The sequence below is a fragment of the Neodiprion lecontei genome, chromosome 4 (genome assembly GCF_021901455.1).
Source record: "Neodiprion lecontei isolate iyNeoLeco1 chromosome 4, iyNeoLeco1.1, whole genome shotgun sequence".
Classification (NCBI taxonomy): Eukaryota; Metazoa; Arthropoda; class Insecta; order Hymenoptera; family Diprionidae; genus Neodiprion; species Neodiprion lecontei.
In genome coordinates, this window is record NC_060263.1 from 12001493 (window position 1) to 12016444 (window position 14952).

Here is a 14952-nt window from a genome sequence, read left to right on the forward strand (position 1 = left end):
AGGAAGGGAAGAGCAATAGGCGGAATGCTATCAGGGGTAAGAAGGGAGATAGTAAGTGGGGAGGGAGGGAGGGAAGAGATAAAAGAGGGCATGATAGAAAGGAAAATAAGTGTAGGGGGGGAAAAATGGGTAGTAATAGGAATATACGTAAATGGGGACCTCAAAGAAAAGATAGGGGAATTGAAGGAGCGGGCAGAAGAGATAGAGGGAGGGGTAAAAGTGTTAGTGGGGGGTGATTTTAATGCAAGGACAGGGCAGGAGGGGGGAGGATGCTGGGGAGAAGGAGAGGAGGAGAGTAGGAGTAGGAAATCAAAGGACAGGAAAATAAACTCGGAAGGTAGGCAGCTGGTGCAATTTTTAGAGGAGACAGGATGGACAATAATGAACGGGAACATAGAGGGGGATGAGGAGGGGGAATTTACGTATGTAGGAGGGGCAGGGGTGACAGTGATAGACTACGCTATAGGAGACATCGAGGTGAGGGATAGGGTCAAAAGGATAGAGATTGGGGATAGGGTTGACTCGGATCATCACCCGGTAATAGTGTGGTTGAGGGGGGCAGTGGCTAGGACAAGGAAGGGAAAAAGAGTAGGGGGAACTAATAGAGGAGACTGGACGGAGGAGGGTAGGATGAGGTTTAGAACAGAAGTCAAATGGGAGGGGATAGGAGAAGTGGATGTAGGGAAAGAGATAGAGAAAAGAATAAGGGAGTTTAGACGAGCCTTAGATGTAGGAGGGAGGGGGAGGGAAGCGAAAAAGGGATGGTGGGACGAGGAATGTAGGCGAAAAAAAGCGGAAGTTAGGCAGAGTCTAAGGAAATGGAGAAAGGGGGAGGGGGAAGGGGACGCGTATAGAAAGGAAAGAAGGGAATATAATAGGCTATGCGAGGAGAGGAAAAAGAAAGAAAATGAGGGATTCATAAAAGAAGCAGCGGAAGCAAGGACAGAAAGCAAGGTATGGGAGATAGTCAATAGGGAAAGAAAGAAGTGGAAGAGGGTGAATGAAGAAATAGGAGATCAGGAGTGGAGGGAGTATTTCATGGGAGTATTAGGCGGGGTAGAAAGCAAGGTAACAGAAGGCGGGGAGTCGGTAAATAGGAAGGGGGACGGGGAAGGGGAGCTGCAGAGGGAAGAGATTAAAAAGGTGATAGGAAAGCTGAGGGATGGAAAGGCGCCAGGGGGGGATGGAATAGTTAGCGAGGTATGGAGGTATGGGGGGGAAGAAATGGAGCAGTGGATATGGAAAACATGTAACAGAGTTTGGGTGGGGGAGGGCTGGCCAGAGGATTGGAGGGAGGGATTGATAGCGCCGATAGTTAAGAAGGGGGAGGGGAAAAGGGTAGAAGAGTATAGGGGGGTGACTTTGATGCCAACTCTATATAAGGTGTATGCGATGGCATTAGCGGATAGGTTAGAAAGAGAGGTAGAAGAAAAGGGCTTGATACCGCAAAACCAAACGGGTTTCAGAAAAGGCATGGGCACCATTGACAATATATATGTTCTTAACTATTTAATCAATAGGCAGGTGGGAAAGGATAAGGGAAAGATGGTGGCGTTTTTTGTGGACCTGAAAGCTGCTTTTGATTCAGTGAACAGGAAGGTGCTGTGGGAGACTATGGAAAGGAGAGGGGTGAGGGAAGGGCTAAGGGTAAGGATAGAGGAAATTTACAAGGAAACAAAGAGTCGAGTAAGGAGCGGGGGTAAGCTAGGAGAGGCGTTTTGGACAGCGAGGGGGGTAAGGCAGGGATGTCCGCTCAGTCCGCATTTGTTCAACCTGCTGCTGGCGGACTTAGAAGAGGAAATGGGGAGAGGGAGAAGGGTTGGGGGGGTGGAGCTAGCAGGCGGCAGGGTATGCACGTTAGCTTATGCGGATGATATGGTGCTACTAGCGGAAAGTGAAGAGGAAATGGAGGTAATGATTAGGAAGTTAGAAAGGTATATGGATAGGAAAAGGCTGACGGTAAATGTAGGGAAATCAAAGATTATGAGATTTAGGAAAGGAGGCGGTAGAAGGAAAAACATAGATTGGAGATGGAAAGGGAAAAGGATAGAGGAGGTGAAAGAGTTCAGCTATTTAGGGTATAGAGTAAAGTGCAATGGGGGACAGGAAGCACAGGTGAAAGAGAGAGTACGGAAGGCAGGGGTAGTAATGAGGCAGGTATGGGGAATAGGAAAAAGAAGGTTTGGGAGGGATTGGGAAAAAAGGATTTGGTTATTTGACAGGCTAGTATGGACGGTAATAGAGTATGCATCGGAGATATGGGGGTGGAGAGAGTGGAGGGCGGTCGAGGCGGTACAGGATAGATTTTTGAGATGGACATTAGGAGTGGATGGGAGAACACCGGGATATTTAGTAAGGGAGGAACTACAGAGGGAGAAACTAAGGATTAGGGTAGGGAGAAGGGCATGGAATTTTGAAAGGAAGCTGGAGAGAGGGGAGGGTAGCGAGTTAGCTAGGAGATGCTGGGAAGAGATAAGGGACAAGGCAGAAGCTGGGAGGCAGGGATCGAGGTGGGAAAGAGAAAGGGAAAGTTTCTTTGCGGAAAGGGGAGCAGAGAGTAGAGAGGTAGTCGCGAGAAGGGAGAGGGGCGAGATGGAGTTTAGGGAAATAGAGGAGAGAGAGAGGGAAGAACAGAGAAAAGAGAGGTGGGAGAAAATAAGGGAATCGAGGTACAACAGATGGTACAGGCTAGTGAAAGGAGAAGGGATACCAGGATATCTGGGAAAGGGATGGGGAGAAAGCAGGTGGATAAGGGTGGCAAGATTTAGGTTAGGAAGCGAGATGAAGGAGGCAAGGTACTGGGAAGAAGAGGAAAAGAGAAGGTGTAGGGTGTGCGGGGGGGAGGAGGAAACATGGGAGCACGTATGGGAAAGGTGCGTAGGCTGGGATAGAAGGGAGGAAAGCTGGCAGGAGGTGGTGAGGGAGATGCTAGGTGAGGAGGGGGGGGGAGAAGTCTGGATGAGAGAATTGGAAAGGATCAGGGATGTACAAGAGAATGAAAGAGTGAGATATGAATGGGAAATGGAAGTCGATTAGGATAAGGACGAATTAGGGAATAGAATAAGGTAAAATAGGATAAGGTTAAGTAAAGATAAGGATAAAAAGTAAGAAAAGGATAAGAGGGAAAGTAAGGGAATGGCAAGGCAATGGCACAGGACACAGGCAATTAGAAAATAAGTAAGGATAAGGTAGGAAGTAAGAATTAGGGTAAGAATAGGTTAAGAAAACATGTAAAAAAAAAAAAAAAAAAAAAAAATATTGTAAAGGAAGAAGAAAAGGGAAGTCCTTGTAACCCCAAGGGGAACAATAAAGATTACATACATACATAATATAAATGTTATTTTTCTAGAAACTCACTGTAAACATTGTGTATTTTCTTTTATTATATTATTATATGCCCGTGCGAAGCCGGGATGGGTTGCTAGTATGTATATATGTAATAAACGTTAATTGTAACAACGAAGAGTTTATCCATACGTACTCTCACCAAACACCAGTATTAAATATCAATTTATACAATGGATTAGAACTTATTATAAGGTTCAAAGAAAACATACAGACAGATAAAGGATTATTTATTTGATTTCATATTTTTAATTTTTAAAAATAAATTATTCTTCAATTTAAGAAAAATAATTTATTTAAATTAATTATTTTCTCATTTTGTTGAATTATTTAACTTAATTACCTCCATTTGTATTCAATTATATTGATGTATAATATATTATTGTATAATATATATATATATATGTCGGAGAAGAATAAAGAGGATGCATCATCAAGTGAATTGGAAACTTGAACTTTGAATGAGTCCGCCGTATCAAGCGTCAAGCGTTATTCAACATGCTTTGAATATGGAACAAACAAATGAATTGTTTATAACAACGCTTGGATGAAATCGACAGTCACGGAAAAGCAAGCGAATTGACCGGACGTGTTGAGATCATCGCGCTTTCTATAATGAACAATCCACAAATTGGAAATCCTTCATCCTCTCCGCCTTTCCGAGGCTTCACCCCGACATCAGAAGTGGGATCAGAATCTGCTTCTCACCGACCAGAATCTGCTTCTCGCCGATCAGAATCTGCTTCTCACCGAGAAGAGAGACGTGACGACGCAAAATGGCAAATGCTTTTGCAACAGCAGCAAAATAATTTCATGCAGATTATTGAGGCAATGAAGAAACCTTCTCAGACGAAAATCGAGTTACCTGACTTTGACCCAGAAAAAGTGAGCGATACTCGAGCTTGGATTCGTACGGCAGACATGTGTATGTCGGAGCATCCGTTAGAAGGAGCGTCGCTCATGAACGCTTTGAGCCGTGCGATGAAAGGAGAGGCATTATTCTGGCTGACCCAAAACGTATTTGCCGGAATAAATTGGAATGAATTTAAAGAAATATTTTCTCTACGATTTGAATGTCCGGAAACCCTCGCTGCTTTCTTAATGAATATCAATCAAGGAAGGCCAAAGGAAGGAGAATGTATCGCCGCTTATTCAGCCACTGTGATAACCTCGTTGATGAACCGATGGAAGAATCTCTCTATGGAACAGATTGCTGTGTCCTTCGTCCTCAGTCACATTTCTCAATTTGAACCACGACTTCAACGCCTTGCTTTCACGGAAGAAATTGAGACACGGAATAAATTACAAAAAGAATTGAAGGCGGTATATTACTTGAAGAGGAAAAACTCGGAACTTCACACTGAACAACGTCACAGCGAAGCAAAAAGATTTGAAGAAAAATCGTCTACCAGCCTTCTGAAATGTTTCTCCTGTGGAAAGATCGGGCATAAATCGTCTGTGTGCTATCAAAGAAAAGAGAAAAATGCAGCATCAAATGTGTGGCAGAGAGATGCATCTACAAGCAGTGACACGAGGAAGCCTATAACCTGTTTCAAGTGCAAGGAACCTGGGCATTATTCTTCGCAATGTCCTGGAATGAATAAGAAGCCATCGTCAGGACGCTTCAACGGATCCAATATCGAACGACGAGTGGATATTTGTGAAGTGAATTCGCCTTCTGGCATTTTGAGGCATGCAGGTGAGCAGTTTTCATTTAATTTTGATTCTGGAGCCGAATGTTCTTTAATAAAAGAATCAGTGTCGTCAAGGTTCTCCGGGAAAAGACTTGATAATATCGTCACTATGACTGGAATTGGACAAACAAGTGTCCATAGCACTTTGCAAATTCTTACCAAAGTAAACATTGACGACATTGCCCTAGAAATTCTTTTTCATGTTCTGCCAAGTCATTATTTGAGGAGTGATATTTCGATTGGTCGTGAAATTTTGAGTCAGGGTTTGACTGTGCTTGTATCTTCTAACGAATTGAAATTAATGCGTGAAATCCGTGTCGATGCTTGCAAAATTGGAGAATCAATCGAAGTAAATTTTGACAAAATTGAGACTGACATTTCTTTTGAGTCAAAAGAACGGTTGCTCTCAATTTTACAAGAATTTAGAGAGCATTTTATAACCGGTACACCAAAGCAACCTGCTAAATCGGACCCAATGCAAATTCGCCTGAAAGATCCAAATAAGACGGTATATAGACGTCCATATAGATTGTGCCATGATGAACAAAAAAATAGTTCAAAATAAAATCAGAGTTACTTGCTGCAAACGTAATTCGCTCAAGCTCATCTCCATTCGCTAGCCCTATCCTTCTCGTGAAGAAAAAGGACGGGTCAGACAGAATGTGTGTAGATTATCGAGAACTAAACGATAATACTGTACCTGACAGATTCCCATTGCCACTAATTTCTGACCAAGTAAATAGGTTACATGGGGCGAAATACTTTTCTAGCTTAGATATGGCATCTGGATTCCATCAGATCCCTATCCATGAAAATTCAATCGAATATACAGCTTTCATTACTCACAATGGACAGTATGAATATCTGTCCATGCCATTCGGGCTTCGAAATGCACCATCTGTTTTCCAGAGGGCCGTTTACAAGGCTTTGGGAGAATTGGCGAATAGTTTTGTCATTATTTACATGGATGATATTCTTATTGTTGCATCCAATGAGGACGAAGCCCTGGAGAGGTTGAAGCTTGTATTAAAAGTTTTGATAGATATCGGCTTTACTTTCAACATCAAAAAATGCTCTTTCTTAAAACAAAAAGTAGAGTATCTCGGTTATGAAGTTTGCAACGGAGAAATCCGACCAAATAAGAAGAAAATTTTAGCTTTAATATCTTTACCCTCTCCTTAAACGGTAACACAATTACGGCAATTCATTGGTTTGGCATCTTACTTCCGTCAATTCATTCCAAGGTTCTCTCAAATTGCGGCTCCTTTATACGCGCTAACTTCCGCAACAAAAGGAAACATTGAATGGAAAGAATTACATGAGAATATTAGAACACAAATAATTTCAGTACTTACCAATGAGCCAGTACTGACAATATTTGACCCGAATTGTCTTACTGAATTACATACTGATGCAAGTTCGATGGGCTATGGGGCAATTCTAATGCAAAAAAAAGAAAATATATTGCGCGTGATTGCTTATTTTAGTAAACCTACTTCACCAGCTGAATCGAAATATCATTCGTACGAGTTGGAAACACTTGCTGTTGTTAACGCGGTTGAACATTTTCGACACTTTTTATACGGACGCAAATTTCTTGTCGTCACAGATTGCAACTCTCTGCAATCTTCGAGAAAAAAAAAAGATCTTACTCCGAGAGTGCATAGATGGTGGGCTTTTCTTCAAGCTTTCGATTTCGATATAGTATACCGAAATGGAAAGAAAATGAGTCATGCGGACTTCTTTTCGAGAAATCCGTTACCAGATTCAATAAAAGAAAATTATAATAAACCCGAGCACAAAGAGGTCAATTTAACTAATCTCTCAAATACATGGCTTTTTGCTGAACAGCAACGTGATGAAGAAATTTCAAAATTAATTAAAAATTTAACTGAAGAAAAGTTGAATGACGAATTAGCAAAAACTTACGAATTACGCTCTGGAATTCTTTTTCGTAAAATACAAAGACACGGGAAAACGCGATCTCTACCTATTTTGCCACGAGCGTACAGATGGTCAGTTATTAACGCTACCCATGAAGCATTGGTACATTTAGGATGGGAAAAGACCCTTGAGAAAATTTATGATTCATTCTGGTTTGACGGAATGTCAAGATATGTTCGAAAATTCGTTGAAAATTGTTTGACATGTAAAATTTCCAAAACAAATTCGGGAAAAATTCAGGCTGAATTGCATCCCATTCCTAAAGTCGCAATTCCTTGGAATACCATTCACATCGACGCTACTGGCAAATTAAGTGGTAAAAATGATAAGAAAGAGTACGTTTTCGTTTTAATTGATTCTTTCACCAAATTTGTTCTTCTTCGTCATACATTGCATATTGATACTAGCAATAGCATTAAAGCATTGAAATCTGGTATTTCTCTATTTGGCTCTCCCACTCGCGTAATTGCGGACCAGGGTCGTTGTTTCGCGAATAGTGATTTTCGAGAATTTTGTTTGGCTCACAATATTAAGTTGCACTTGATTGCAACTGGAAGCTCGCGCGCAAATGGTCAGGTGGAGCGAGTAATGAGCACTCTAAAGAACATGCTAACTACCGTAGAAATAACCGGCGACCGGTCTTGGCAGGATGCATTGCCTGATGTACAATTAGCACTAAATTGCACGATCAACCGAGTCACAAAATCTAGTCCTCTCGAATTAATGATAGGAAAAGTCGCCAGACCTCTTGAGCTCATGTTTGTTTCTGAGGAGGAGTATGTGGAGGACTTATCTGAAATTAGAACACTTGCAATCGAGAATATTAACAAAAATGCAGAATATGAGAAGGAAAGGTTTGACCGAACAAAGGCAAAAGTAATCAAATTTTCTTTAAACGAATTTGTTCTTTTAAAGAATGAAGAGAGAAATCAAACAAAATTAGATGCAAAATACAAAGGCCCGTATAAAATTATTGAAGTGTTAGAGGGCAACAGATATCTTTTGAAAGCTTTGAATTCCAATCGTACATTTAAATACGCACATGACCGGATGCGAAAAATGCCAGAGGGTAACATTCCGGAAGAATTGGAAATGAGTAAAGAAAATTTTGAATAATGAAATATTTAAGTGTGTAAATATTTGAAGTGTAAACTAAATACATGATTACTTTTGGAAAAATTGTTTACATGAAAGTTTGTAGCCGTAGCTCGGTCGAAATCGGAATTTCTTCAATGAAACCGTGAGTGTGCGGTGGGCAGCTTCATGTAACAGTTGTGTCAGAAAAATCACTCAAGGGAAGTGATTAGACATTGACCACTCAAGGGAAGTGGTCAAGAACATTTGTCACTCAAGGGAAGTGATAGAAATGTTGGTCACTCAAGGGAAGTGAACGAAATGTAAAAAATGTATTTAGTCTTTAAAATTATCCATATGTATCGAAATTAATTGCTTTGTCAATAAATGTGGGATTGGAACTGAAATTAAAGTTTTCTGTTCAATATAAATGATTAAAGTAAGATTGAATTCATTTAAAACGAACTTTTACTGCTGGAGAATTGAATTTCTTGCAGATCACTTCACATGGGGACATGTGATTTGTCAGGATGGCCGTGTCGGAGAAGAATAAAGAGGATGCATCATCAAGTGAATTGGAAACTTGAACTTTGAATGAGTCCGCCGTATCAAGCGTCAAGCGTTATTCAACATGCTTTGAATATAGAACAAACAAATGAATTGTTTATAACAACGCTTGGATGAAATCGACAGTCACGGAAAAGCAAGCGAATTGACCGGACGTGTTGAGATCATCGCGCTTTCTATAATGAACAATCCACAAATTGGAAATCCTTCATCCTCTCCGCCTTTCCGAGGCTTCACCCCGACATATATATGTATGTATATTATAATTTTTGATTTACTTTTCAAAAAAGGGAAATTTACAAAAAAAATTTTTTTACATTAATTGAATTCATTAAAAATAAATATAATCATTAAAAAAATCCTATATATTTTTTAATTATTTGCTCACATATCAATTAAAATAAAAATATTATTCATTAAGAAAATGCCATTTAATTTACTTTATGAATTGTAATTTGGAACATTTATACAATGGATTATAACTTATTATAAGGTTTGAAGAAAACATACATATAGATGAATAATCAGTTATTCTATTCGATATTTTCAATTTTCAAAATCTTATCATTTTTTAATTCAGAAAATATGATTCATTTTAATTATTTCTCTTCAAATCATTGAATCATTTAATTTATTCGCCTACATTTTTAATCAATAATATTATTGTATAAATTGTATATATATATAATTGATCAAATGAATTAAATGATAAATAAATTCATTATTCATATTTTATATATGTATATTATAATTTTTAATTAACTTCTAAAAGGAGGGAAATTAAAGAAGAAAAAAATTTTCACATCAATTAAATTTTTTGAAAATGAATATAATAATTAGAAAAATTATTTGTATTTTTCAATTATTCGCTCACATATGAATTTCGATGAAAATAGTATACATTGAAAAAATGCCGTTTAATGTCTTTTATGGATTGTAATTCAGAACAATCCGAGGAAAGTCAAGCTCTAACTACTTTTATTACCCCTTTCGGTAGATTCAAAAGTAAGCGTTTGCCATTTGGTATAAATTGCGCGTCAGATTATTTTTCGGAAATGTTCGCGAAATTATTTGCCGATTTACCAAATGTCATCTGTCAAGTTGACGACGTTATGATTTTTGCGGAAACGATAGATGAGCACGATCAACTATTGAGAACTGTGCTGGAACGGTTAGATAACGAAGGCGTCACCGCGAATAAATCTAAATGCTGTTTCGGTGTCACTGTAATTGATTTTTTAGGCCACCGAATATCTCAGAAAGGTATAGAAATATTACCTGAAAGATTAGAAGCCATAAGCAAATTTCCAGAACCGAACGATGTTAAAAGCTTACAGCAATTTCTAGGTACAATTAATTTTGTAGCCAAGTTCGTTCCCAACAAATCGATGCTATTAGAGCCGCTTACCGCATTGTTAAAAAGTGATACTGAATTTGTATGGGGTGAATCACAAAAGAAAGCTTTTCAAAGCTTAAAATCTGCATTATTAAAAGCACCGGTTTTAGCTCACTTCGATTATGAAAAAGATGTAATCATTCAAGCTGACGCGTCAAGTTACGGTCTCGGAGCCGCACTTATGCAGCAAAATAAAGACGGAACGCGCGAAATCGTGGCATATGTATCGAGAACGCTAACGTCAACAGAACGTAAATACAGCCAAATTGAAAAAGAAGCTTTGGCGCTCTCAGCTGCCTCAGATAAATTTAAAGATTACATAACAGGCATAGAGGTAACTTTGGAGATGGATCATAAACCGCTCCTGCAAATTTTAAAAACAAAACCTTTGGACGAAATAACTCCGCGTTTGCAAAGAATTCGAATGCGTCTTATGCGTTATAATTATAAAATTGTTCATGTACCGGGAAAACAATTAGTATTAGCGGATACACTTTCACGTTATCCATTGGAATGTAATACAAAATATGACCTTTGCGACGAAGCCGATGCTTATGTAAATCTCATTATCAAAAGTTTACCTGTACAACAAAATTACTTACAAAAAATAGGCGAAGAACAAAAAACCGATTTTATTTGTTCAAAAATAATTGACTATTGTTTAAATAAGTGGCCAGAGAAGACTCAGTTACCAGACGGTTTATTTCCTTATTTTCAACTTAAAGAAAGTTGTTCATATGTACAAGATTTGTTGCTATATAATGACAGATTAGTAATTCCACCTTCTCTGCAACTTGAGATTTTAAATAAATTGCATGAAGGACACTTGGGAATAAGTAAATGTCGTGATAGAGCTAAACAGTCAATCTGGTGGCTGGGACTAGGCACACAATTAAAAAATCTCATTGAATGCTGTCCAAAATGTATAGAAAATAGAAGCAATGTAAAAGAACCATTTGTAAAAGAAAGTTTTCCGGACAGACCTTGGCAAAAAATCGGAATTGATTTTTTTAAGCTGAAAAAATGGTATATGATTACCACCGATTATTATTCTCGTTTTTTCGAAATATCAGAAATGCCTTCTTTGACTGAAGAAAATACAATTGAAAAATGTAAAGAGTTATTCAGTAGGTATGGTAATCCTGAATGTATACGAAGCGACGGCGGAACTCAGTTCTCGAAAAAGTTTCTACAATTTTGTAAAAAATTAGATATAATTCATGTAACTAGCTCGCCGAAATATTCTCAAAGTAATGGTGAAGTTGAGTCCGCAGTAAAGATCGCAAAAAAGATAATCGCAAAATCGGATGATGTCTATTTAGGTTTACAAGCGTATAGAACATCTCCACTTGAAAACGGTTATTCACCTGCGGAATTAATGTTTTCGCGTAAAATCAGATCGATTGTTCCTATGCATCCGAAACAATTAGGTACTTTTATTGATCATAAAAAAATCTCAATTAAAGAAAAAGAGAGAAAAGATAAGCAGGAATATTATTATAATAAGCGTCATCGCGTGACAAATTTATCTAAATTATCTGTAAAAGACAAAGTTTGGGTTATTGATATGCGACGCTACGCTGAAATCACTGAGATATGTGATAGTCCTAATGCATACATGGTTAGAACCACGAGTGGAAGTATTGTAAAGCGTAATAGATGGCTTTTGATTCCAGCACCTTACATCGAAAAGGTGAACTCACGTAACAAGGATCCAGTTATCCTACCGTGCGAATTAACTCAGGTATCTCAATCACGTAACAATGTAAATCCTGAAAATAATGTATCCTTGCGTGTAACAAATCAAAATGCTAATAATATATCTGTAAACCAAGAAGCGAACAGTAATCAATGTTCCGAAATGCAGTCAACAGCTGTTCAACAAGTATTGCCGATTAGGTCTAATACGAACGAAAATGTACGTAGGTCAAGTCGCAACAGACAACCGACAAAACGCTTTGGCATTGATTAATGTAATTCACCTATGTAAATCCTTCTATCGTAATCCATTACATGAATGTGTAATATTATAAAATATGGATCTTTAATAAAAAAGGAAGGATGTTGTGAAAACGTGCCTTTAGGTCGCGCCATCTATGGTGTTTCTATAGAGTCGTAGACGACCGCTGAGTCAGTACTTGTGGACACGGGCCACAGAGCAGACACGCTCCTAAACACACGCTCTCGCTATCCTACTATTTTATACCTTATTTCTCGTGTACTTCATTTATATAAACCCGTCAGTCCCGAGTCCTCAACACATTCGTACAAATATATAAGTGATTTAATAAAATAATCAAAAATAAATTTTTTATTTATATGACATTCATGTATATTATATATTTGAATTTACCTCCAAAAAAAGGAAAATCTTAAAAAAAAAATTTTCACAGTCAATAAATTTCACAAAAATGACTATAATTGTTAAAAAAATCAGTCGCATTTTTTCATCATTCGCTCACACAATAATTATGATAATAATATCATTCAATCAAACAATGCCATTTAGTGTGCTTTATGGATTATAATTTGGAACATTTACACAATGGATTGTAACTCATTAAAAAGTTTGAAGAAAACATACAGATGGATATATGATTAGTTATTTGATTTCATATTTTTAATTTTTGAATATGAATTATATTGATGTAACATCTGTTTATATATATAATTAATTAAAATGAAAAAATGATAAATAAATATATGATTCATATTTTATTTATACATTTCAAAATTTTCGGTTTACTTCTGAAAAAAAAAATGTTGAAAAAATTTTTACAATAATCAGAATTCTTAAAAATAACTGTAATTATTAAGAAAATCCTATACATTTTTTCATTATTCGCTCACATTAATGATAATGGAAATATTATTTCCTCAAAAAATGCCATTCGATGTACTTTATGGATTGTACTTCGGAACATATACACAATGGATTGGAACTTATTAGGAAGTTTTAAGGAAACACACAGATCGATAAAAAATTAATCATTTGATTTCATATTTTTCATACTCGAAAATTAATCACCCATGAATTTAGAAAAACGGGATCGACTTCCGGGCGACACGCATTACCTCGTGCGCATCTTCGACCGTGCTTGTCACACGTCCTCGCGGCCTGAAATCGACTGCCGGACGCCCTGCATTGCCTCCTGCTCCACTCTGACGCTGCTCGTGTCAAGTCCCCACTGCCACGGATCGACTCTGGGACGACGCGCATTGCCTTTTGCTCGACCTCGACCGTTCTTGTGTCATGTACCCTCTTCCACTGATCGACTCAGGGACGACGCGAATTGCCTTTCGCACGACTTTGACCGTGATAGACCCATGTCCTTGCGGCCTGTGATCGACTGCCGGACGCAATGCGGGGCGTCCCCGCGCATTTTTATATAATGATTTAAAATAATTATTTTCTCATTTCATAAAATTATTTAACTTAATTACTTCCATTTATATTCAATTATATTAATGTATAATATATATATATATATATATATATATAAACAAATCTCTCTATCTAATAAAAAAGTTTCAAACAAATGAACGTAGAAAAAGATTATAATAACAATAGTAAAAAAAAGATTATAATAACAATAGTATACGCATGAAGTTGGCGGTGGGGTGAGATCCCGAAAACAAAACAAAAAGCATCTAGGAAACCCTTTGACAGCTGTCATCGGCTGTTTATGACAAATACCTTTATAGGTATCTGTTTCTGACGCGCAAAAAATGACCATGCAAGTGAAAATTATCAAGATGATTCCCGACGGGAATTGTGTTTTTCGCGCGTTGGCGTATTGTGTATACGGCACTCAAGATCGACATGCAGAGGTGAGACTGAGTATCGTTTCAAATGTAGTGGATAATTGGTCTACATTTTCGGGTTTTATTACAGGTAATGAGTCAAACGGTGCTGTGATTAGGTCACCTGGTGATTACAAATCACGTATGAATGAAAATGGGATATACGGGGGAGAAGCAGAAGTAGCTGCAGCTGCGGACATTTTTAAAATATGTTTAATCGTGTATCGCGAAGAACAAATTCATCCGCACCGGATCGGATCACAAAATGAAATACAATTCTCGCTACTCTTCACCGGCGACGGAGACAGTGGACACTTTGATGTCTTGCAGATCCAAAATAAAATTCAGATAGTGAGTAATAAGTATGAAAAGTAACAATCAAATAATAAGTAAATCTAAATATATCACCAAACAGTCAAAAGGACAGCCAGGATTTACGATGACAATGGAGAAAGGAGGAGTTTCAAGCAGCAGACAAGGCGATGAAGATGGTGGATGGTCGGAAGTATCACAAAAGAAAGAGGAAAATAAAATTGTAAGTGAGAAGAACCAAATAAGCCATAAAATAGTATCCATCAAATATTCGTATAACTAGGTGAGAGGACGACCAGGATCGATGTTGACGACAAGAGAAAGAGGTGGAGAAAAAAATAATATAAAGAAGGTGATTTTGGAGAATAACCGGCAGAGCGGTAGTAAAAATAATTCAACGAAGGGTGTAGAAGAATTGGAAGAGTCGATTGTGATGATTGATTTGGAAAATAAATCAAGAGGACGACCAACCAATGTGATGGACATAGAAGAGCGAAAAATTAGACGACGGGAACAGCGGCGAAAATATAGGGAAGCGAACAAAAAATATCATACTGGCTTTTCAACCAACGAACAGAAAGGAGGAGTTTCAACCAGCAGACAAGGCGATGGAGACGGTGGATGGTCGGACGTATCACAAAAGAAAAAGGAAAATAAAATTGTAAGTGCGAATAACCAAATAAGCCAGAGAATAATAATAAACAAATATTCCTATAACCAGGCAAGAGGACGACCAGGATCTATATTAACCACAAAAGAAAGACGTGTTTTGCGGAGTGAACAGCAACGCAAATATAGAGAAAAAAATAATATAAA

General features: G+C 37.9%; 1 pseudogene; it reads left to right on the top strand.

Moving 5' to 3' along the window:
• Positions 1-381: 381 nt before the first annotated feature.
• Positions 382-8433, top strand: LOC124293952 (annotated as a pseudogene).
• Positions 8434-14952: the final 6519 nt, after the last annotated feature.